We start from the raw sequence: 24,154 nt of genomic DNA, 5'->3' as shown, positions 1-24,154 counted from the left end.
CTATTTTTAACTTTGGCCATAACATTTTGAACAACTTGAGTGAGAGATTTCCTATTTTTAACCTTGGCCATAATATTGTGAACAACTTGAGAGAGAGAGATTTCCTATTTTTAACCTTGGCCGTAATATTGTGAACAACTTGAGAGAGAGATTTCCTATTTTTACTTTGGCCGTATAGGTTTTTGAACACTTGAGAGAGAGATTTCCTATATAACCTTGGCCATAATATTGTGAACAACTTGAGAGAGAGATTTCCTATTTTTAACTTTGGCCATAATATTGTGAACAACTTGAGAGAGAGATTTCCTATTTTTAACTTTGGCCATAATATTGTGAACAACTTGAGAGAGAGATTTCCTATTTTTAACCTTTTTGGCCTATAATATGTGAACAACTGAGAGATTTGCCTAGTTTTTAACCTTGGCCATAATGAACACTTGAGAGAGAGATTTCCTATTTTTAACCTTGGCCATAATATTGTGAACAACTTGAGAGAGAGATTTCCTATTTTTAACTTTGGCCGTAATATTTTGAACAACTTGAAAGAGAGATTTCCTATTTTTAACCTTGGCCATAATATTGTGAACAACTTGAGAGATTTGCTATTTTTAACCTTGGCCATAATATTGTGAACAACTTGAGAGAGAGATTTCCTATTTTTAACCTTGGCCATAATATTGTGAACAACTGTGAAGGATTTCTATTTTTAACCTTGGCCATAATAATTGTTGAAACTTGAAGAGAGAGATTTCCTATTTTTTAACCTTGGCCATAGATATTGTGAATAACTTGAGAGAGAGATTTTATCCTATTTTTAAAACCTTTGGCCTATAATATTGTGAAAACTAACTTGAGAGAGAGTTTCCTATTTTTCAACCTATTGAACCAATGATTTTATACCTTGTGAACAACTTGAGTGAGAGATTTCCTATTTTTAACCTTGGCCATAATATTGTGAACAACTTGTGAGAGAGATTTCCTATTTTTAACCTTGGCCATAATATTGTGAATAACTTGAGTGAGAGATTTCCTATTTTTAACTTTGGCCATAATATTGTGAATAACTTGAGAGAGAGATTTCCTATTTTTAACCTTGGCCATAATATTGTGAACAACTTGAGAGAGAGATTTCCTATTTTTAACCTTGGCCATAATATTGTGAACAACTTGTGAGAGAGATTTCCTATTTTTAAACCTTGCCGTAATTTGGTGAATAACTTGGAGAGAGAGATTCCTATTTTTTACTTGGCCATAATATTGTGAACAACTTGAGAGAGAGATTTCCTATTTTTAACCTTGGCCGTAATATTGTGAATAACTTGAGAGAGAGATTTCCTATTTTTAACCTTGCCATAATTTGTGATAACTGAGAGAGAGATTTTTCCTATTTTTAACCTTGCCGTAATATTTTGAACAACGTTGAGAGAGAGATTTCCTATTTATTAACTTTGGTCTAATATTTTCAACACTTGAGAGAGAGATTTCCTTTTTTTAACTTTTGCCATGATATTGTGAATAACTTGAGAGAGAGATTTCCTATTGTTTAACCCTGGGCCATAATATTGTGAATAACTGAGAGAGAGATTTCTATTTTTTAAGCTTGCCATGATAATTGTGAACAACTTGAGAGAGAGATTTGCTATTTTTAACCTTGGCCATAATATTGTGAATAACTTGAGAGAGAGATTTCCTATTTTTAACTTTGGCCATAATATTGTGAATAACTTGAGAGAGAGATTTCCTATTTTTAACCTTGGCCATAATATTTTGAATAACTTGAGAGAGATTTCCTATTTTTTAACTGCCTAATATTGTGAACCACTTTAGAAGAGAGATATTCCCTAATTTCTAAACCCTTGGCCATAATATTGTGAACCAACTTGAGAGGAGAGAGAGATTTTCCCTATTTTAACTTTGGCCATTAATATTGTGAAAAACAAACTTGCAGAGAGAGATTTCCTATTTTTAACTTTGGCCATAAAACATTTTGAACAACTTGAGTGAAGATTTCCCTATTTTTCCCCTTGGCCTAATAATTTGGTGAACAACTTGAGAGAGAGATTTCCTATTTTTTAACTTTGGCCATAATATTGTGAACCAACTGAGAGAGGATTTTTCCTTTAAAAATTTTTAAACCTTTTAGATTTCCTATTTTTAAAAACCTTTGGCCCATAATAGTTGTGAATTACAACTTGAGAGAGAGATTTCCTAACAATTTGGCCATAATATTGTTTTGAACAGAAACTTGAGACTTGAGAAGACTTTCCTATTTTTAACCTTGTGGCCATAATATTGTGAACAACTTGAGAGAGAAGATTTCCCTATTTTTAACTTTGGCCATAACTTTTGAGAAAAAAAAAAAAAAAGAAAAACAACTTGAGTGAGAGATTTCCTATTTTTAACTTGGCCATAATATTGTGAACAACTTGAGAGAGAGATTTCCTATTTTTAACTTTGGCCATAATATTTTGAACAACTTGAGTGAGAGATTTCCTATTTTTAACTTTGGCCATAATATTGTGAACAACTTGAGAGAGAGATTGTTCCCTATTTTTAACTTTGCCATAGGAAACATTTTTGAACAACTTGAGTGAAGATTTCTATTTTTTAACCTTGGCCATTTAATATGTGAACAAGGCTTGAGAGAGAGAGTTTCCTATTTTTTTAACTTTGGCCTAATATTGTGAACAACTTTGAGAGAGAGAATTTTCCTATTTTTAACTTTGGCCCATAATATTGTAACCAACTTGAGTGGAGGAGATTTTCCCTATTTTTAACTTTGGCCATAATATTGTAACCCTTGAGAGAGAGTTTCCTATTTTTAAACCTTTGGCCATAATATTGTGAAACAACTTGAAGAGAGATTTCCTATTTTTAACTTGCCAATAATTATTGTTGAACAACTTGAGAGAGATTTCCTATTTTTCTTTTTAACTTGGCCATAATATTGTGAACAATTGAGAGAGATTTCCTATTTTTTAACTTTGGCCAATAAATTGTGAACAACCTTGAGATTTTCCTATTTTTAACCTTTTGGCCATAACAATTTGAACCAATGGAGTTGAGAGATTTTCCTATTTTAACTTTGGCCATAATATGTGAACAACTTGAGAGAGAGATTTCCTATTTTTAACCTTGGCCATAATATTGTGAACAACTTGAGAGAGAGATTTCCTATTTTTAACTTTGGCCATAATATTGTGAACAACTTGAGAGAGAGATTTCCTATTTTTAACCTTTGGCCATAACTTATTGGGAAACAACCTGCAGAGAGAGATTTCCTTATTTTTAACTTTGGCCAAATATTGTGAACAACTTGAGAGAGAGATTTCCTATTCTAACCTTGGCCATAATATGTGAACAACTTGAGACGAGAGATTTTTCCTTATTTTCCTAACCCTTGGCATAATATTGTGAACCAACCTGAAGAGAGGAGGATTTCCATATTTTTTAACCTTGGCCCATAAATATGAACAACTGAGAGAGAGATTTCCTATTTCTAACCTTGGCCATAACATTTTGAACAACTTGAGTGAGAGATTTCCTATTTTTAACCTTGGCCATAATATTGTGAACAACTTGAGAGAGAGATTTTCAAAATATTTTTTAACTTTTGCCATAATGGATTGTGAACAACTGAGAGAGAGATTTCCTATTTTTACTTATGGCCTATATTGTGAACAACTTGAGTGAGAGATTTCCCTATTTTTAAACCTGGCCACCAAATTATTTGTTGAACAACTTTGAGAGAGAGATTTTCTATTTCTAAACCTTGGCCATAAATATTGTTGGAAACAACTTGAGAAGAGAGAATTTTTCCTAATTATTTTTAACTTTGGCCATAATAAATTGTGAACAACTTGAGAGAAGAAGATTTCCCTATTTATAAACCTTGGCCATTAACATTTTGAACAACGTTGACGTGAGAGATTTCCTTATTTTTAACTTGGCCAAATAATTATTGGAACAAAAACTTGAGGAGAGGAGATTTCCTAATTTCTGAACCTTGGCCATAACAAATTTTGAAACAACTTGAGTGGAGAGATTCCTATTTCTAACCTTACCTTGGCCATTAATAATTGGTGAACAAACTTGAGAGAGAGATTTCCCTAAATGTTTTTAACTTCAAGGTTAAAGTCGTGGTCACACTTGAATTGCAAGGTCAAGAAGGAGTTTGACCTCGCCCGTAATGATTCAGCAGTTGGTATGATTTGAGGTGAAAGAGAATGGAGACTGAAAAAGATCTGCTTAGGAAGTGAAATGGCTGGTGGGAATACGTGCTTTCAATGATTGGACTTTCTTAATCGTACTAACAAAGTGACGAAATGATCCTAATAGATTTTAAAGTTTCATCACCGAGTAGTAACAAGTGATACAATTTATGATACATTGGAAACTCAAGTTTTTATGTTTTTTCTCTGAGTAGTAACAGAAGAGTCTAATGATATATCTTTATGATTTCTTGTGGGAAAAAAATTGAAAAAGAAAAGTTGTCTTTTTTTTGAAAGGAGAAGTTGACTTGGGGCCGCAAACGTTAATAGGAGGAGAGAGTTTCAGAAGCAGGTAAAAGTTATCGTATTCAAGAAGAGGAAGTTTAAATTGTTTAAAGGTGCTGTCCTGGGTTGCGGATAATGTAACGTGCAAATAAATGATGAAATACTAAAGTAGAGAGTGGTGAGGAAACGTAGAGTTTTGTATGGTTGTTTGAAGACCATTTGGAAACTGGAAGGAGGTATAAAGCAAGCAAGCAAGCAAGCAAGCCCCCCCCCCCCCCCCCCCCCCCCACACACACACACACACACACACACACAAGCCAGTGAAGTGGACGTTGAATTTTAGGAATGAAACAGGTTTTGTTGGGGGGAAAATATAATTGATAAACAAGTCAGCGATTATAAGATGTGGTCAAAGTGGCGTTCCGAAGGTTTTTAGTATGTAGTTGATTAAATTGAGATCGAGTTTTTAAGGTATTAAATTTAGCCCTGGGAATTGTTTACTGGGCTGTCGGGAACAGAATGGGATTACCGAAGAGTTGCTGTCTGTCTGTGTGGAGGAGAAAGGGTGATTTCAGCGGCAGGTTAGTATGTGTAAAGACCCCCCCACACGGTCGAACTTTGATCGACGAACTGTGTTCGATGTGACGTCAGAATCGAAGAAACAACGGATAAGGTTCTGACTTTAGGAACAACTTTCTAAGAATGGATCAGTGAAATAATTATTCCCAATTTTATGAGGGAAAGCACGATAAAGGGAATTGCAGGAATTGTAAGAAGTATATCTAGAGCACTTCATAGGGAAGCCCTTATTTGAAAAGGTAAGCAAATGATTTAAAACCGATTAAGGAAAGAACAGTGATGGATTACATACAGAGGAAATATAGACTGTTCCGAAGCAGTTGTATAAGACGTTTAGAAGTGAAAGAAGAAGAAAATAATAGATGATTCGTTCAGGAGGCTTATCAAAGGTTATGAATGAAACTGATAAATACAATGATGACTTTTGTGGGAAGTGTAAGGAGCGAAAAATAATTAATCAAATGAGAGTAAAAAATCATCACATGGGAATCACTGGTTTGGTACAAAAGTATTTTTCAGACCTTTCTTCGGTTTGGTTGTTTATCCTGTACAATGAACACATTCACGAGAAAGAACAATGAACACATTCACGAGAAAGAACAATGAACACATTCACGAGAAAGACTGCGGACAGAAAGCAGGTACTACATGTCGTTTTCAAGAATCCGAAGTGGCTGTAAAAGGAATATGGGAACCAGCTGATACTTCAAGAATTACTGCAACGTACAAAGTTTGAAACTATTTCCAATTATATAAGGTTGAAAGTAAATGTCAGTAGTAGTAAGGTCAGGATGATTAATTGAAGACTCTCTCTCTCTCTCTCTCTCTCTCTCTCTCTCTCTCTCGCTTTGTTTGTTTCCTCGGCCTCTTTAAGACACTTTGCAGCTCATCTAGATTCCTAAGGTATGTTGCTTTCATTCTTTGAGCCAAGTGGAATTAATCAACCTTAAATTCATTCACTTTTTCCTCTGGTGGACAAGGCTCTGGGAGGTGTTACCCTTCCGAGCTAACTACTGATTGTTAGGATGAGATTACCTGCACCATACCCACAAATGGGCAAGGGACAGAAAGCGCAAGCTATGGCAGCTACGTCATGACTGGCTCATAAGAGACATTTCTTCTTTTCGTAAGAGCATTTAACACAAGACTTACACTACCGCCAGTGAGTTTGTTGGACAGGAGGTGGAAATGGTGACCTTTGAGAAGAAGCAGCCTTTAGGAGGAGGTATTGATGAGCGTCGGTGTGTATAGTTGATAACTGGAACTGGGTGGCTGATGCCGGTATTGGAGGGGATGTCACGAAGGAGAGTAGTATAGAATGGAGCGGCAGATTAGTGAGGAGCTGACTGGGTCAAATTGATATGTGGAGCTCACAGAGCTTTGAAATCATTTCAAGTCCATAAGAAGACAAATCGATTTTAATGTTTTGAAGGTGTCTATATGTTTGTGTATATAGTATATATATGCATATATATATATATATATATATATATATATATATATATATATATATATATATATATATATATATATATATATATAATGAAAGAAAGCCCTTAAAAACGCCAAAATATAGAGAGAAAATACTATATTTCAGACTGCTGTCTCTCTCACCAGTCTCTGAAATATAGTATTTCTCTCTCTACTTTGGCGTTTATATGGGCTCCTTTTATTAGATGGAATTCTGTTGTAACAGAACATTTTTACCAGTCATATATATATATATTATATATATATGTATACATATGTATGTGTGATATATATATATATATATATATATATATATATATATATACATATATATATATATATATATATAGATATCTATATATATATATATATATAATATATATTATATATATATATATATATATATATATATATATATATAATTTATCATAACGTTAATGTAGAGTTTTTAAGAAATTATTTTAAAGAATAATTGTTTCATCCCTCATTCCCAAGGAGTATAAATCATCATCCTATTCATCGTTGATCAAGTATTTAAAGTTTATTTTACTTATAGTATCGTTTCCCAAGGGAGAGATTATTATTGACTCGCAGCTATCGGCCGAGCATCATAATTTTCAATTATTTATCCGAAAAAAAAAATTAAGTAAAAAATGAGAAAATTCCAGGAAAACATTTTTCCGGGAATACAAGGCAGCGCCACTGAGTAACGCATTTAAGTGGAGTGTCACTCGAATTCCCATTCCAATTTGGGCGCCGGCTCCAATGTGCACTTCAGCGGCTGAACCATTGATGCGACGGATCTGCCGTCGGTCACTTCAAAGCGAGCGCCTTGTGCTTCAAAAGTGCCAGGATGAGCCTCGAATCCCCCCCCCCCCCCCCCCCCCCCCCCCCCCCCGCCCCCCCCCCTTCTTTGCAGCTACTACGAACACCGTTTTTATTTATTTATTATTTTATATATTTTTTGGCAACTACTACTGACACCGAAAGTGCCTCAGTGGCGTGGTCGGTTTGGTCTTGGCCTGCCACCTCGGTGGCCGCGAGTTCGATTCTCGGACATTCCATTGAGGTGTGAGAGATGTGTACTTCTGATGAGAGGTTCACTCTCGCATATGCCGGAAGTCCGCAAGCGGTTTGGTCTTGGCCTGCCACCTCGGTGGTCGCGAGTTCGATTCTCGGACATTCCATTGAGGTGTGAGAGATGTGTAATTCTGATGATAGAGGTTCACTCTCGACATGGCTCGGAAGTCACGTCAAGCCGTTGGTCCCGTTGCTGAATAAACCTCTGGTTCCATGCAACGTAAAAACACCGTACAAACAAACAAGCAAATACGGACACCGAAGAACCACTAGTAATGAGAATGGGTTCTGCTTAAAAATAAAAGCTTCCTCTCGCTTGTCATTCCGATTTGTTGGGGGGGGGGGCGGTTTGGCGTTTGGCAAACACGAATTACGTACGTTTATAAACTTATATAGATTAACTAGAACTTTTTTTTATTAAAGGACTCAAAGTATATATTTGAAATGTCATATACAGAAATTGTGCGTCGTGTGCAAAAATTATAGTGGTTCATGCTTCTCTTGCATTTATTTTTTTTAAGTATCATTAAATATAGTTACATGGTTCCATAATATTTTCATTTTCAGCAATTTTAAATTCGTTGGTTCAACACGAAAGCGCTTATTTGTTTCGGGTCACAGCGTCGTTCCATAGGTCAACACATAACCCACACAGCCCCGTTTTTATGTCCACTGTCTATGAAACATGAAATACTATCACACAACAATCAAAGGTACCTCATTTTCATTATACATAGTATATTTGACAACCACTTGCCATCGCAAAAGTACCTCATTTCCATTATACATAGTATATTTGAAAACCACTTGCTATCGCACCCTCTTTGAATTCTAGTTTCTCAGCTGTTACCCTTCCCTTATAATTTTTTTAACTGACAAAAGCAGTTTGTTTTATTGTTTTCCGTTTTAATTTGCTCCATAATCGTGTTATGTAATTTTTGTTGAGTTTTTAATCTCCTTATATGGTCATTGGTTTTATTGTTCGATTTTTATTTATTTTCAGTTTTGCTTTTGTGTTCTTTATTTTTTTACTTACATACTTATCTTTTTACTTTGCATAACTGTGTGTTTAGAAGTGTTCCTGTTACGCTTATATATAAGCCCTTTCGCATTACGGTCTTCCTACTGACGATCAATATTGCATTGGCCTGCAGTCTGTTGCACATGTTTGGCTGGTGTGAGGCATGATTCATTAATCAACACATGCATCGTTTTTTTTCTTCAGAATAAGATTTTATTTTAGTGCCATTAGACCCAGATAATACTAACAAATATTGTGTCGTATCCATCTTCAAGTCTCGCATTCCGTGTATTTTACCATAATTATTTCTTGAGGATACCGAAACTTTTTCTCTGATCTCATCCTCCCAGAGCCAGACATCAAACTACTATGACTTGAATTTTACACTTCTATATTATTGACTGTTCAATGATATTCTAGAATGATGAGTTGTGCTCATTAACGATGAAATTCTGGTTACACTTATTCGGCCATTTATGTATTTCATTCTTGTTAATCAGTATCTGATTATTTTGGCAGCCACAAGCCACGTTTGTCTCCTTTTTAAAAAAAACCGTACGCGTGGTCGTCAAAAGCTGTCAGTCAAGTCGAAAGTGAAGGAAACAAGGTATATATATAAAAAGGCAAAAAAAAAAAATGCGGAGACCAACTATTACGAACTATCATGTCAATTGGCAAAGTTGCGAGCAAAACCATTTAGAGTTTTGTGCCAGAGTGAAAAGCGACATTAAAAGGGAACACTCTCTTGCATCCCGTGGCAGGTGAATGCGAAATATTCCGCGAATATTTAAATGCGGAACGAAACGACAAAATGTAATCCGCATTTTACTCTTCAGGAAATGTGACTGCTGTTGTTGCTTTTTGATGTTTTTATTTCCATTTTTTTTTTCGCCATTATTTTATGGGCGAAGCATATTCCAGAAACCAACAATTGTTCACTACAGGAATATGTGTCAACCATTTTTTTTTTTTTTTACTTCGTGGCTGTCTTTCTGAGATACTCACTCCCTTTTGAGATTTTTTTTTTTTTTTTTAAAGCTACATGGATGTCTGTTATTCTCTCACACACACACACACACACACACACACACACACACACTTTTTTCGTGAATGTCTCTCTGAGATTCTCCCTTTTGAGATGGTTTTTTTTTTAATTATTTATTTATTATTATTTTTTTTTTCTGTACCCGTTTGCTTTCCAATAATTGTTTCCCAGATGGATTTCCTATCTTTAAAATTCAGTCGTTACGAAGAAAACGGGATCGAAAAAAACGGGATCCCGGTTGTTAACTCTGTCAGCATGTTGCAGTCAGTGCACCTCACGTGGTGCACGGTAGGCATTGCTAAGAGTTGTTTGATACGTTCCTTCGGCCCAATCCCCCAGCTGCACCCACATTTTACCCTTTTACTTTACCTCCGTTTCGCTTCCTTTCTTCATTCTGGCTTCCAACCACTCCAACTCTCCGTTTTCGCTGTCTAAAGTGCCCAAGTACTCAATCAATCTTTAAAACTTAAAAATACCATTATGATATGGCACATGTCTAATCTTGGAATGTTGTGGGTATGTATTAAACAAAACTTGCTGACGCATAATAAAAAAAAAGGGTAAAACATTAGAGAGAGAGAGAGAGAGAGAGAGAGAGAGAGAGAGAGAGAGAGAGAGAGCGAAGCAGAAATTTCATCGCAGTACCAACACATTCCTTTTGTGTGAACGTAGCGTGAGCTGGTCACATTATCTGGATTACAGAAACCCCTTTTATCACGAGGAATTAAGATTCAGGCGGTATTAGAGGTAAAAAAAAGAAAAAGAAAAAACAAACGTCGCTTTCTCTCTTTCCAGGAAAGACTCTCTCTCTCTCTCTCTCTCTCTCTCTCTCTCTCTCTCTCTCTCTCTCATCATCATCATCATCTTTCCCCTTCTCTCTGAAAACCTCTCATATTACTTAATTTCTGCTCTCTCTCTCTCTCTCTTCGCCTATTGCATACACGCATATGCTGGCCTGACATGAGAGCTCCTAGCTCGCCTCACTGACAAGTCAGTGTTTTGTCGCCTCCTTACTTCCTTTGTCATTTCCCTGGCCATTTGTCACGGCAGAATTATCGAAAATTTGAGGAGAATTCCGGAAAATGTCACCCCTTGCCCCGGAGGTAAGGTGAGGAAATGGCATGAAACGACGTTTTCTTCAATGATGGAAGGAGTATGGAGAAAAAGACGAAAAAAAAGTAATTCTTATTCGACTTTTTTCCATAACGTTCCCATTATTCTCGATGGTTTATCTTTTTTTTTTTATGTTCATAGAAAAGTTAATATGCATGCGCACGCCTATATATATTATATATATAAAGATCAGTCACGTATTGTATATATAGTATACAAGGAAAATGAAACATGGTATAAATCATGACCGGCTTCGAATCAGGTCTGTATATATATGTATATATGTGTACACACACACACACATATATAGTATATATATAAACTTTATGCATAAAATAATATATATATATATATCTATATATAGGTGTAAATATATAATATAATATAATATATATATATATATATAAACATATATATATAGTAGTATATATATATATATATATATATATATATATAATGAGGTATGATAGAGCAAGAGCTGTGTGTTTCTGAACAAAGATGAGGCTGCGTGTGGAATGTATGTGGGAAACTTTTAGAGCGTAGAGAAGACGGTATTTGGGATTTTTGTGCTTAAGTAGAGCTTGTAAAATAAATTAATGAGTTGCAGTGTAAATGGAGCGAAATTTATTGTAAAAATACCTCTTGAGCTCGTGATCTCCTGGAGTCTTCTTTTACTAACAGATAGTCACTTATTTTTCAAGTGTCATTCTCCATTATTATATAGATTTCCTGACAAAATATTGCCAATCATGTCTCTTTTCGTTACGTCGGCAATTGATGTTTTCTCATCCTTTTCCTCGAGAATAAATAGCCAATTTCCAGTTTTTCCAGGAACTACCACTGCAATTTTTTCCATCTTAAATAACGTTAACTAACTCTTCCTCCATCTCCCTCTGCCATCAGAATGACATTTGTCTCTTTTTCTCGAGGCCGCTGCGTAATCTCTTTCACCTCTCAACATTTGCGTCTTCATTTATTATGCGAGAAATTCTCGTAAAGTGTGAAGGATCCGCACTTCCCTGTTAGTTACGAACAATGCGACGATGTTTCTCCACTCGAGAGAAATGAGAAAGTGGTGTTCTCCACAGGCTTCCCTGTTATTGTCCATGCTTAAATTGCTCTTTTTGTTTGCCTGTCTGTCTGCTTTTCTGTCTTTGTATGTCTGTCTTATATATATATATATATATATATATATATATATATAATATTATATATATATATATACTATATATTTATATACATATATATCATATATTATAATGTACATATACTCGGCATATATTATATATATATATATATATATGATATATATATATATATGATTATTCCCACGCATATATTATATATTATATATATATTATATATATATATATATATATATATATATATCTTGTATGTTATGGAGATAAAAACTAATTGTTCATTTCTTGTCTCTGCTGTGTAAAATAGTATTAAAATTCCTCGCCTAAAAAAGTTGTAAGTAAAAAGGTTCATGAGAAATAAGAGACAGCTGCAAAAAGGAGTAGGTGGCATCAGTTATTCATGATTAAAATCGTGAAAACTGGATGAAAATACTAACTAACACTGAAAGCTTGAATGCAACTGCTGTTCCACTGGAAAAAAAGGGGGTTGAACTCCGCCATTATTCATGTAGAACTTCTTTTTTAAAAACATTTTGCGTTTATGCAGAACATACAAATGAAATGCTGGATGTAATTCTGTAACAGCTAAAGATATCAAATTACTTTAATAATTATTAACGTTTAATTGAATTATTCACTTAACTCTCGATTTCGGGTGGAATGCAGTAGGAATAACGAAATGTCCTGAAAACCCCGAAACTGCAATATCCGTAGAAAAACTGAAAACTTATGGCCATTAATAAAAGTTGGTTTAAATTTTCTCCCCGACGATGTATGGGCTATTTCTAAGGGGTGTTTCTCGCCCGCACTAAATTTTGACTAATAGAGCTCCTTACGAAAGCACATTTTCTTATCGCGAACGTTATTGCGGTTTATAAAGGGTACGAAAAATATATAAGGTAATGAACAGCCAGTTACCTGCTATTCATCACTGGATAGAATAAGGCTATATAGTGTAATTTTACAGAAGCATCAAGGTAATTACGTAAGGATTTATAGTGGAATTACCTTTATAGTGCTTTATGAAAATGTAAAACTTTGATGGGAAAGAGTGACATGATTTTGAATCATGCTTTCATCCTTCATGTCTTAACATAGGTAACAAATTCGTGTTCTGTTGTATTACAGAAGCATTTGAAACATTCTTCTCGCGCTTCATTCATTCAAGTAAACCTCTTGTTGACTTGGTATCAGGTACTGCAACCTATGAACTATGCGGGTTATGGAATATTGACAACGAAGGAAAAAGAAAAAAAAAAGACGATGTATATGGGTCTTGATAGCTCCTTCGTCGTGAGCGCAGAATCCACCATCATCCTTTGAAGTCCCTTCTTGGTAAGCATGTTTGCAAGAAAGCCCAACTCTCTTATATCCCACTGTAGCCCCGACCCCTTGTGGCACTGCCTGCCTTTCATGTTCACTTTCTCCAGTGTCTGGGTCCTCGCATTTTCCCTTTTTTTTATTTTTCGCCTCTCCGAGAGACTGCACTGCATATAATATACTCTTTTGGGGAGCTTCTTTCCTATGGAACTCATTTGGGCGTCTTTTATCAGGGACTATGGGGAAGCATTGGAAGTCTCCCCTTTGACATTTCTTATGCTTTTGACAGGTTCTGGTATATAAGGCCTTATTAGTTACTCTCTCTCTCTCTCTCTCTCTCTCTCTCTCTCTCTCTCTCTCTCTCTCTCTCTCGGCACTCAACTTTCAATCTCTCTTCTTCTGTAGAATTTCTCCTTCTCTCTCTCTTCTCTCTCTCTCTCTCTCTCCTCTCTCTCTCTCTCTCAACTCGGTACTCACTCTCTCCAATCTTCTTCTGTAGAATTTTTTATTCTCTCTCTCTCTCTCTCTCTCTCTCTCTCTCTCTCTCTCTCTCTCTCTCTCGTTTGTATCTTCCTAAAATAGTTTTTTTTCCACTTTTAATTGGTCTGTACTCAAGTCATTGTGTGTGCGCGCACGCGCGTCCGGTTATTTCCCCTGCTTGCGACCGATGTTTTTCAGCCCTGCTCTTTTATCGTCTTCCAGACCATTTGTCCGACAATTACTGAAATTTTAGGAATTTCCCCGATTTTTCCTTCATGGCCGAAAAGAGGGAAACACATTGTCATAATTTTCCTTTCTTTTCTGGCGTCTTTTATTTCACAAGTAAAAGTTGTTTCATTATTGGATTTATTTCTCTTTGTATTGCGTATGACTCTCTCTTCTCTCTCTCTCTCTCTCGGTTTATCGAATTCCAAATTTTTATAACATCAGAGCTTCCTGTATAATTGATGTTGATATGATTCAAAAGGAAAGGACTTCTATGACTTTATTTGGATACTGTATAAAAAGTCTTGCATACGTTGGTCACTGTCTCATTCATTCTTCATTTGCAGAATCGAGAGTGAGCCAGTTTGCAGAAAACATTGAAATCCTTTTCCTATACAGTGCGCCACTAACTTCTGTCTCTGTATTTACACTCTCTTGCCTTCATTTCCAGACCTGATCTCTTGCCTTCTGTCCAGCACCAAGCATGGCTTCCTTACCTCTTTCGAACCATTCTTTTTTTCCTCTATGTATCCTCCTTCATTCTCTCCTCATGATCAAACCATCTCAAAACACAAAGGTGCAAATCCATTCATCTACTCTAACCTTTTGCCATTGCAACATATTTCCACATGTCTTACCTTTTCAGTCTTCTGACTCTTAACACATACAATGCTACCTGCTATGTTCATATTTTACATTCTTATTTCTTATTTCATAAAATATGGTTGGCTCAACGACCCCTACTTGCATTCCAACTTTGGCATCCGTAGGTGTGCTGCACTTTTCCTAAAAGATATATGGCCTCCTCTGGTGTTTCCCATATTCTAGGACTCTCCTTTTCCCGCATCCTTTTGTCATCCTTTAGATTTAAACCCTTGGTGCCTTTCCAGGTGAAACTCTCGGTTGTTGCTTCCCCTAGATCGTCATCTGTCATCTCCCCTCCCCTCCCCCAAAGCACTCTTGCTTTGTTCAAATCTGCTTCTCTTCTGTCGTCCACTTTCAGTAAATCTTCAAACTACTCACTATCCTGTATAGGGCCACATTCTCTTCAGGAAGCTCTTCCCATTTACAGCTTTCCTTCTGAATATTCATTTGTTCTGTAACCTTCTCCCTGCATGTATTTATTCTTCCTGTGGTATTGCCTCTGGCTAGCCACTTTTTTTTATCATAACCATTTTTTCACTCGTTTGTCTTCAAATACATTCTTCGTCCTATCATACTGTTACGTGGTCTGTCCCCTCCTCCCCCCCCTAATATCTGTCTGATTTCGTTTGTTTGCCATTTAGTGCATTTATTCCACTGCATTTATTCCCGATTCGGAATCTCATATACCGACAAAACCTCGTTGCAAGTTTCTTCAGTTTGATTTGAAATTCAAGGAAATGCAGAAAGATCAGCAATTGTGAAACAAAGATGAATCAGCAAATTGTAGATATATAAATCAAAATGTTAATAAATTATTAAAAGACTAGAACAATATATTAATCAATTATAAAAAAACACTAGAACAAATATTAATCAATTACAAAAATAATAGAGCAAAACTCCTTGTCACAACTTCTGCGACTCGTAACAGCAATTTACAAGCAAACCAGTGTGTGCGAAGCTGATTGAATTGAAGGAGGAGTGTTGCTTCATTGTTGTTAAACGTATCCTCTCACCTTTTGCCTTTTATTGTCTGTCCGTCGTCTGTCATCTGAGAAATTCTCGTGAAGTGCGACGGTCTGTAGCTCACTTTGGGGCAACGGCGTGTGGACGTTTCATGTGAGATAAAATGAAGGTTTGTCTCGCTCGGCGTCTTTCTTCTAATATCCTTGACTAAATTTTTTTTTTCTCTCTCTCTCTCTCTCTCTCTCTCTCTCTCTCTCTCTCTCACTACTCTCATAAATTCACCGAGGTTAATATACCCTATATGATAAATATTTATATATATATATAATATTATATTATAATAATATATTATATATAGATATATATATATATATATATACTATCATATTCTCTCTCTCGCTCTCTCTCTCTCTCTCTCTCTCTCTCTCTCTCGAGGACCCTGATGCAATGATATATATATATATATATATATATAATATATATATATATAATAATACATACACATACATACATACATACATACACACACAAAACACACACACACATACGCATGCACATTCAGTAAATAGTGACTGACGAACATTCACTTCTTACACTGGTTGAACGGGCAAAAAAAATAGTGTGTTTTTATTTACTTTTTTTTTTTTTTTTCTTTTTTTTTTTTTTTTGTCTGACAAGAAATGACGTGACGTAAAAATGCCAGCGACAAAATGAGAAAGCAGGAAATGAAGCTGACGTTGCCTGCATCACTAATGACGGGATTGTACGAGAAAGAGATGAAAATGACCGAAATATATAAAGTGTTATGCAGAAACTATATATTAATAGATTGTTTTTCACTTCGTTTTTCACTTCAAAGATATCAATGAAAAGAGCGAAGGAAGATTGCAAAAAAAAAAAAAAAATATTATATATAATATATATATATATATATATATATATATATATATATATATATATATATATATATATATATATTATCATTAATATTGTAGGTGAGCGTCGTGAATAGAGAAAAATCCTCCAAAATAAAATAGCTGGAGGAACAGAAACAGTGGTCGAGAGAAAGACTTGTTACTGAACACTTAACTCGAAATTAAATTCTCTCGCAGTGATATGATTTCCACGTATTAGCTCTTAAGGTACACTGCCAGTAATTGATCAGCGATGTTTGCAGTTTCCTTCAATAAGGAATGGATTTCAGCCATTATATATTGTCTTGGATCTCTGTGAAGATCGTATTAGTGTTCTGTAAAAGAAAACTATTGAGATGGCTGTCGTGTCTGTCCATCCCTACTTTATATGTTCGCCCTCAGATTTTAAAAAATACTGAGGCCAGAAGGATGCAAGTTGGTATGTTGATCATCTCCCCTCCAGTCATCAAACATATCAAATTTCAGCCCTCTACCCCCAGTACTTTTTTTTTATATAAGCTAAAGATACCCATGATCGTGCGTCTGGCAATACTATAGGACAGGCCATCAGCGGGCCGTAGTGCACGCAGCATTATACGCTGTACAGAAAACTCGCAGCACCGCATGTTTTACTTGTGTTTTTCGTTCGAAGGGATGGTTTTCTAGGCATGTGTTGATGATCTTATGCAATAAACATTGTTGCTGTTAGTTAATGCATAATTGGAAACTGCTATTTGTTCCGATGCAGGATACTTACCTCGAACCATTACAGTGGAGATTCCTGGATGTCGATCCGGGTCCGACCAGAAAAAACTGGTTATACACCGCACCCAGGCCAGGCCTATGCCCTTAGGGGTTGAAGACCACGCTATCCTGCTGACCTGATGCCAGTCCTTCTCTGTTGCAGGCGCGTGCATACGCCCCTGCTCGTCCAGTGTCCGGCCCATTTCCTTTGTCCTTGTTCTGTTTTGTGTACGTGTGTCGATCATATGTGTGATCTTGGCCTCGGAACCTCAACGTCGTTGCCCTTGTCCTGAAGGCTGGGATTGTGGAGCATTTCTTCCGCCCCTTCTCATCGGTCCTCACTCTTTGTGTAATTCATGTAAGGCGGGCGCTTGCTCGAAAGGCAACACGTGCTTGGAGTGTGCCTCTTGGCCCTCGTACCAGTGGGATTTGGCTTCTACAAAGAAGAAGAAGAAGCGTAAGTCCTCGTCGGCAAAGCTTTAAGGGGATTTGAGGAGTAGGAGTAACAGCAGAGACAGGGGCACCCCTTCCCCTTTGGTCTTTGGTATCGTCGAAGAGGAAGTCTCCTGCGTTTCTCCAGGTTCACCTAGGTGAGTCCGTTGCCGGGTCCCCCCCCCCCCCCCCCCCCCCCCAGGTGGGGGGTCCCGATGAGTTGATTCCCCAACAGGTTGTACCAGATGCTTCTGCGGTGTTGAGAGATTGCTAGATGCGGCTAGGTCCTCTCTCTTAGCATCGGTGCAGGAGGAGGGTCCGTCCTTCCCCGCTGCAGAGCTTCCCGCTATGGCTCTCCCCGCTACGGCTCTCCCTACTACGGCTCGCCTCGCGGCAGCTTTCCTATCTGTGGCTCTCCCCCGCTCTCGAGTGGAGCACGCCGGTCATGGAGCCACCCGCCCGCCCAGCTCCGGCCCTTTCCTCTCCTGCCGTTGGGGATTTTTTCCCCCCTCGTACTCCAGGCAGATCCCCGATGAAGGACGATGCTTTCCTGTCCTGGGGCTTCCCGTCTAGAGGGCAGGAGGAGCCAGGGTTGTCCCCAAAGCGACCGAAACGCTCCCCGGTCTCTCCCCGTGACGGGAGTCGCCGGAGGAGAAGCAAGAGATGGCGGGACTCATCCCAAGAAATGAGTTCTTCGAGTTCCTCCTTGAGGGAGAGATCCTCCCATGGGAGAGGTAGGCGGCGCAGCTACTCGTTGTCCTCGAGCAGCTCTTCCCGCTCTCCTCATCGTAACCGGGATCGTAAAGGGAGTAGAGGGAGTGACAGGCGTAGGGACAACTCCCACCAGAGGCGGCGACGTTCTCCTTCGGCCCCTCCGCTGAGGGAGGGCCCCCCCCCAGTGACCCCCATGACAGTTCCACACAGGGGGTTTCCCAGCCAGCCTCCTCCCTGGTCCTTCCTCGGTCCCGGTGGATCCCGCCTCAGTCTTGTCAGCCATAGGGTCGTCCTCCAAGACCGAAAGGGCTCCTTTCTTCCGTGTTCCCACATTCTTGTCGCCTTCACAGACGGAGCCTGGGGCCGACGCTCCTTAGGGAGTTCAGAGCCCCGCCACCGCTCAGGATTGGGCACCTCCTCAAGGCAGTCTGGGCATGCAGGGCATCCCCCCTTGCAGGAGACCGGTTTACAACCGGGTTTAAGTGTCCCTCACTGGGGAGCTTCTCCAGCTTCCCCCCGACCAAGGTCTGATGTCTCTCCTCCATCGAGGGACGCTGAGGAGGAGACCTTCATCCAAGAGGACCTCCAGAATGCCCTGGAGGAACTAGGCCCAGTGGACGAGAGTTCTACTTTTAGACGTGTCCTCTCACTTATTAGGGCCATGAACCAGCTAGAGGAGCCAGCCCCAACGACAGAAGACAACATGAAGAAGGTCCGTCAGGTGGAGAAGCTCATGGCAGGGTCAAATAACTCCCTATTAATGTTCTCCTTGGCTAGGCTACTTCCAGCGTCTAAGCCAAGGCAGAGAAGGCTATATGCCCCAGAAGGAGTCCCCCTTCTTCCCAAATCGGTGGAGGGTAACTTGTCGACCTTGGCCCCCAGACTCTCGGAAGAGAGGCTCGCGTCAGGGCTAGTCTCCTTCTCCCACCAGGAGGCTATGGCCATGGAGGTCACAGCTTGGACCTCTATTCATGTGGCTTCATGGATAGATCTGCGGTCTGGACCAGTAGCCAGGTTCCCCATCCTCCACGACTTGAGGGACGAAGCCTCACTTGCCCAGTACAAGGAACTGATTCTGTCTGGAGGCAAGTCCCTGGGCTTCCTCACGACCCAACTGGTCACGTCGTGGGCAAACTGGGTCTTGAGGCATAGGGATTCCGTTCTATCCAAACTCCCAAGGAACATTCCACAGAGAGAGAGAGCTCAAGACCCTTCGGAATGCCCCAGTGGACGGGCTGCTCTCTTTCTGGAGAAGCTGGTGGAGGAGTCCGTGGAATGGTGGAGGAAGGCCAGCCAAGACTCCATCGTATATAGGGCCCCTTCCCTACGTCAGTCAGTGCCCAAAAGATCTAACGAGAGACTGAAGCCTCAGAATAGGACCCTTTCCGCCCCCTCCACGGAGTCAGCCCCTCAGAACTGGGGAGACCAGGGGACTCAGCCCTCCCACAGGACCCTCCCTCCTTCCCAGGCACTGTTCAGGTCCAGACCCCCCGCTGCTTCCAGAAGGGGTCGTAACAACTGCTTCCTTGGAGGAAGTAATAGTCGAGGCCTCCTACCTTTTCTTTCGCCACCGGTGGGGCGTTGCTTCTCGAGCTGTTGGCAGAACTGGGATGATCACGGAGCTGAGCTCTGGACAGTCCAGGTCCTCAGGGACGGTTACCGAATCCCCTTCCTAGACCAGAAGCCTCCCCTGACAGCGGAGCTGAACAGTCTGTCTTCTCAGCCCCGGAACACCGGTCACAGGGAGGCCCTAAGGCTAGAAGTTCAAGCACTGCTGGAGAAGGGAGCCCTGCAGCAGGTGGTAGACCACTCCTTCGGGTTCTTCAGTTGCCTTTTCCAGGTGGAGAAGTCGTCGGGGGGGTGGCGGCCTGTCATAGATCTTTCAGTCCTCAACTTGTACGTCCTAAAGACTCCCTTCAAAATGGAAATGCCACGCTTGGTGCTGGCTTTCATGAGAGTAGGGGATTTCATGATGTCCCTGGATCTCAAGGACGCCTACTTCCAGATCCCGGTACATCTGTTATCCAGGAAGTATCTGCGCATAAGGTGGGAGGACCAGAGCTTGCAGTTCAAGTCACTCTGCTTCGGGCTGGCAATGGCCCTGCAAGTGTTCATGAGGGTGTTCTCCCTGGTTTCGTCTTTGGCCCACAAGAGAGGTATACGCCTTCTCAGGTACCTAGACGACTGGCTACTCCTTTCCTCCTCAAAGGAGTGCTTGGTAGAGCAGAGAGATGCCCTCCTGGCCTTTTGCAAGACCCTGGGAGTTGTCGTGAATTAGGAGAAGTCCCAGCTGGTCCCCTCCACCAGGATGGTGTATCTGGGGATGGAGCTGGATACGCAGGAGGGGCGAGCTTTCCCATCGGAGGACAGACTAGTAAACCTCCAAAGAATCACCTGCAACTTCCTGAGCCACTCCCCGAGATCAGCAAAGGAGTGGCAAACTCTATTAGGCCACCTGGTCTCCCTCGAAAAACTAGTCCCCCAGGGAAGACTGAGATTAAGGCCCTTACAATGGGACCTGAAGGTAGGGTGGTCCCAGAAGGAAGAAACACCTCAGAAGCTGGTTCCCATCTCACCGGCAGCAAGGAAGGGCCTCGGTTGGTGGCTGGATCCTGCAAACTCTCGTTGGGGTGTGCCCCTCGGGTCAGTGCCCCCTGAGATGCTCCTGTTTATGGACTCGTCGAAGGTAGGGTGGGGGCCCCACCTGAAGTCCCTCTCGGTGGGAGGGATATGGTCACAAAAGGAGAGCACCTTCCACATAAACAGGCTGGAGCTCTTGGCAGTGAAGCGAGCCCTGGAAGCTTTCAAGGAGGAAGTGGGGGGACACTCAGTGTCTCTGATGTGCGACAATGCCACGGTGGTCGCCTACGTCAGAAGCAGGGGGGCCTAAGATCACGGGATCTCTGCGGCTTGATGGAGGAGATCTTGAGCCAGGCCAAAGCCCTTGGAACTTCCTTGATGGCAAGGTTCATTCCCGGCAGGAAGAACGTAATCGCCGACACCCTCAGTAGATGGGGTCAGGTGGTGGGATCCGAATGGTCCCTACACCCCGAGGTAGCAAGAGAACTAATCGGGAAGTAGGGATTCCCATCCCTGGACCTGTTTGCAATACGGCTAAACACCAAACTGCCGGTCTACTGTTCCCCGGTGCCAGACCCAGCTGCATTTTGGGAGGATGCGTTCCAACACCCATGGGATGGCCTGGACATGTATGTGTTCCCTCCCTTCGGAGTCCTCAGGCAGGTCCTCAACCATCTGAGGAAGGCAAAAGGTGCAGCCCTGACATTGGTGGCTCTGTGGTGGCCAGACAGGGAGTGGTTCCCGGACATTCTAGAGTTGGCCTCTCAACTACCTTAGGAGCTGCCCCCCTGGCCAGACCTGTTAAAGCAGCCCCACTTCGAGAGGTTCCACGGGAACATTCCAGCCCTCTCCCTTCAAGGCTGGAGGCTATCGAGCAGCTGTTGAACAAGAGAGGGTTTTCGGTGAGGGTGGCCTCTCATATGTCCGGTTACCTTAGGGAGTCCTCCTCTAACATCTACCAGGCAAAGTGGAAGGTTTACGGGGCCTGGTGTAGGGAGAGGGACCTGGAGCCCCTCCTAGCATAGATCCCAAACATCGCGGATTCTTGACCTACCTGAGGTTGGACAGAGGCCTGTCAATTCCAGCAGTCAAAGGAGCCAGGGCCGCATTAAGCCAGGTCTTCTCCCTGAAAGGATTGGATCTGGGGAACTCGAGACCGCTGTCCTTGCTCATAAGGAGCTTTGAGTAGAAGTGTCCCCCCAGCGCCGGCTTGGTCCCCCACTGGGATGTTGTGATAGTCTTGGACTCCCTGAGGCAGCCTCCTTTCGAGCCACTCAAGGACATTCTGGATAGGGAGCTGACCCTCAAGATGGTGTTTCTGTTAGCCCTGGCCTCCACGAAGAGTATGGGAGAGCTCCACAGCCTGTCGTACGTAGTGGCCCACACGAGGGGGTGGAAAGAACTCTCATTCAGGTTCGCCCCCCCCCCCCTTTCATGGCCAAGAATCAGAACCCCTCTGTCTCGGACCTCAGGTTCGTGGAGTTTTCTATCCCTGCCCTCCCAAAATCAGACCAGCCTAAGGATCTCCTCCTCTGTCTGGTGAGGGCAGTACGGATGTACCTGGGAAGGACAGCTTGGTTCAGGCCGGAGGACAAGAACCTCTTTGTCACCACGAGGCGAGAGAAGAGGGCAGCCTCCAAGAACACCCTCTCCTTCTGGCTGAGAGAAACCATCAGGAGGGCTTACGAGAAGGGGGGCCTTTCCCCTCCAAAGGGAGCCAGGCCCCACGACATCAGGGGGATTGGGGCTTCCTTTTTGTTCTCAAAGAACATGGCAGTGGACCAGGTCCTGAGGGCAGGAGTCTGGAATAGACAGTCGACGTTCACAGCCCACTATCTAAAAGACTGCACGAGGAGGTCGCTCGACGCCTTTGAGATTGGCACCATGGTGGCAGGCCAGCAACAGGTCTAGGATCCTTCCTCACCCTTCTCGGGTTGAACGGGCCAGTGTGTATGAAGTGTGTGTGACTGCGTATGACTCTTCCTCACCTCCTTGATCCTTGTCCTTATCCCTCCTGGGCTTTCGGAGAAAGTTAGGAATCCAGGATACTCGGGTAAGAAACACGGTAGTGCATGTGGTGTTCAGTACAACCCACGGTTTTACATGTCAAGGTTTGGTTATGCCCGCACCAGGCTTGCTTTAGGACCTCCCCGGACCAACCCCCAAGTATAACGGATCAGGGTTGAGTTCCAAGGGGAGCAGTTGCCCCCTCCCCCTGACCTAGCACCTTTGGGGCCGTTCCTCCCCTAACCTTCGCCTTCCTCCTAAGTAAGTATCCCGCATTGGAACAAATCACAAATTCTTGGTAAATTGTATTTTTCCTAGCGATACTTACCTCGAACCATGGAAGTATATTCCCTCCTGTCCAGCCCCGCTGAAGCTTAGAGGAGACACCTTGGAGTTGGGCAGAAAGGACTGGCGTCAGGTCAGCAGGATAGCGTGGTCTTCGACCCCGAAGAGCATAGGCCTGGCCTGGTTGCGGCATATAACCAGTTTTTTCTGGTCAGACCTGTATCGACATCCAGGAATCTCCACTGTAATGGTTCGAGGTAAGTATCGCTAGGAAAAATACAAATTACCAAGAATTTGTGATTTTTTTACGTATGTTTTTTTTTTTTCGTTTTTTATAGTCTTATAGGATTATGTTATTTGCACTTGATGTTGTATTTTTCTTTGTAGGCCATGTACTTGCAAGAACAGAAGAGATTACTGTCTACTTTGTTTATTTTGTATTATGTCTCTTTTTAGACAAATTTGTACTAATAATTGTATATTTTTTGTCGATAAAGTAACTAACTAACTATGTACAACTGTGCTAGGCCTTTATATGTACAGCTGTGCTGTAGTTTTTTTTTTTTCATTTCCTTAAAAAGAAAAAAAAAAAAAAAAAAACGACAATACACCAGGTTATTCACTTTCGCACTTTCGCCCGCGAAGCATTTGGAACTGTGAACGTTTAGCCATGTGCATTTATACGTGTTGATGCTAAATTCTCCAAGTTTATAATATTCTCAAAGCATAATCGTATTTCAGTCATTCGGAGGACTGCCAAAATTTATACTATTCTCAGACCCTAATTTCATATAAATCATTCTGGAGGACAACTGAATTTCTTCTTCTCCCCAATTTTATAAAATTTTAATGAAATTCACACAACCTCATAACTTGTGTACATTTTTATAATTATA

The 24,154-nt window shown here is 40.9% G+C and overlaps 1 protein-coding gene across 15 annotated transcripts in view; it reads left to right on the top strand.

Moving 5' to 3' along the window:
- The window catches only part of LOC135218380 (octopamine receptor beta-2R-like), a 622,548-nt gene that overhangs the window by 548,914 nt on the left and 49,480 nt on the right, over positions 1 to 24,154 (top strand). The window lies entirely within an intron of this gene.

The sequence above is a fragment of the Macrobrachium nipponense genome, chromosome 9 (assembly GCF_015104395.2).
Source record: "Macrobrachium nipponense isolate FS-2020 chromosome 9, ASM1510439v2, whole genome shotgun sequence".
Taxonomy (NCBI): domain Eukaryota; kingdom Metazoa; phylum Arthropoda; class Malacostraca; order Decapoda; family Palaemonidae; genus Macrobrachium; species Macrobrachium nipponense.
Note: the sequence above shows the minus strand (reverse complement) of the source record. Positions and strands in the feature narration are given on the sequence as shown.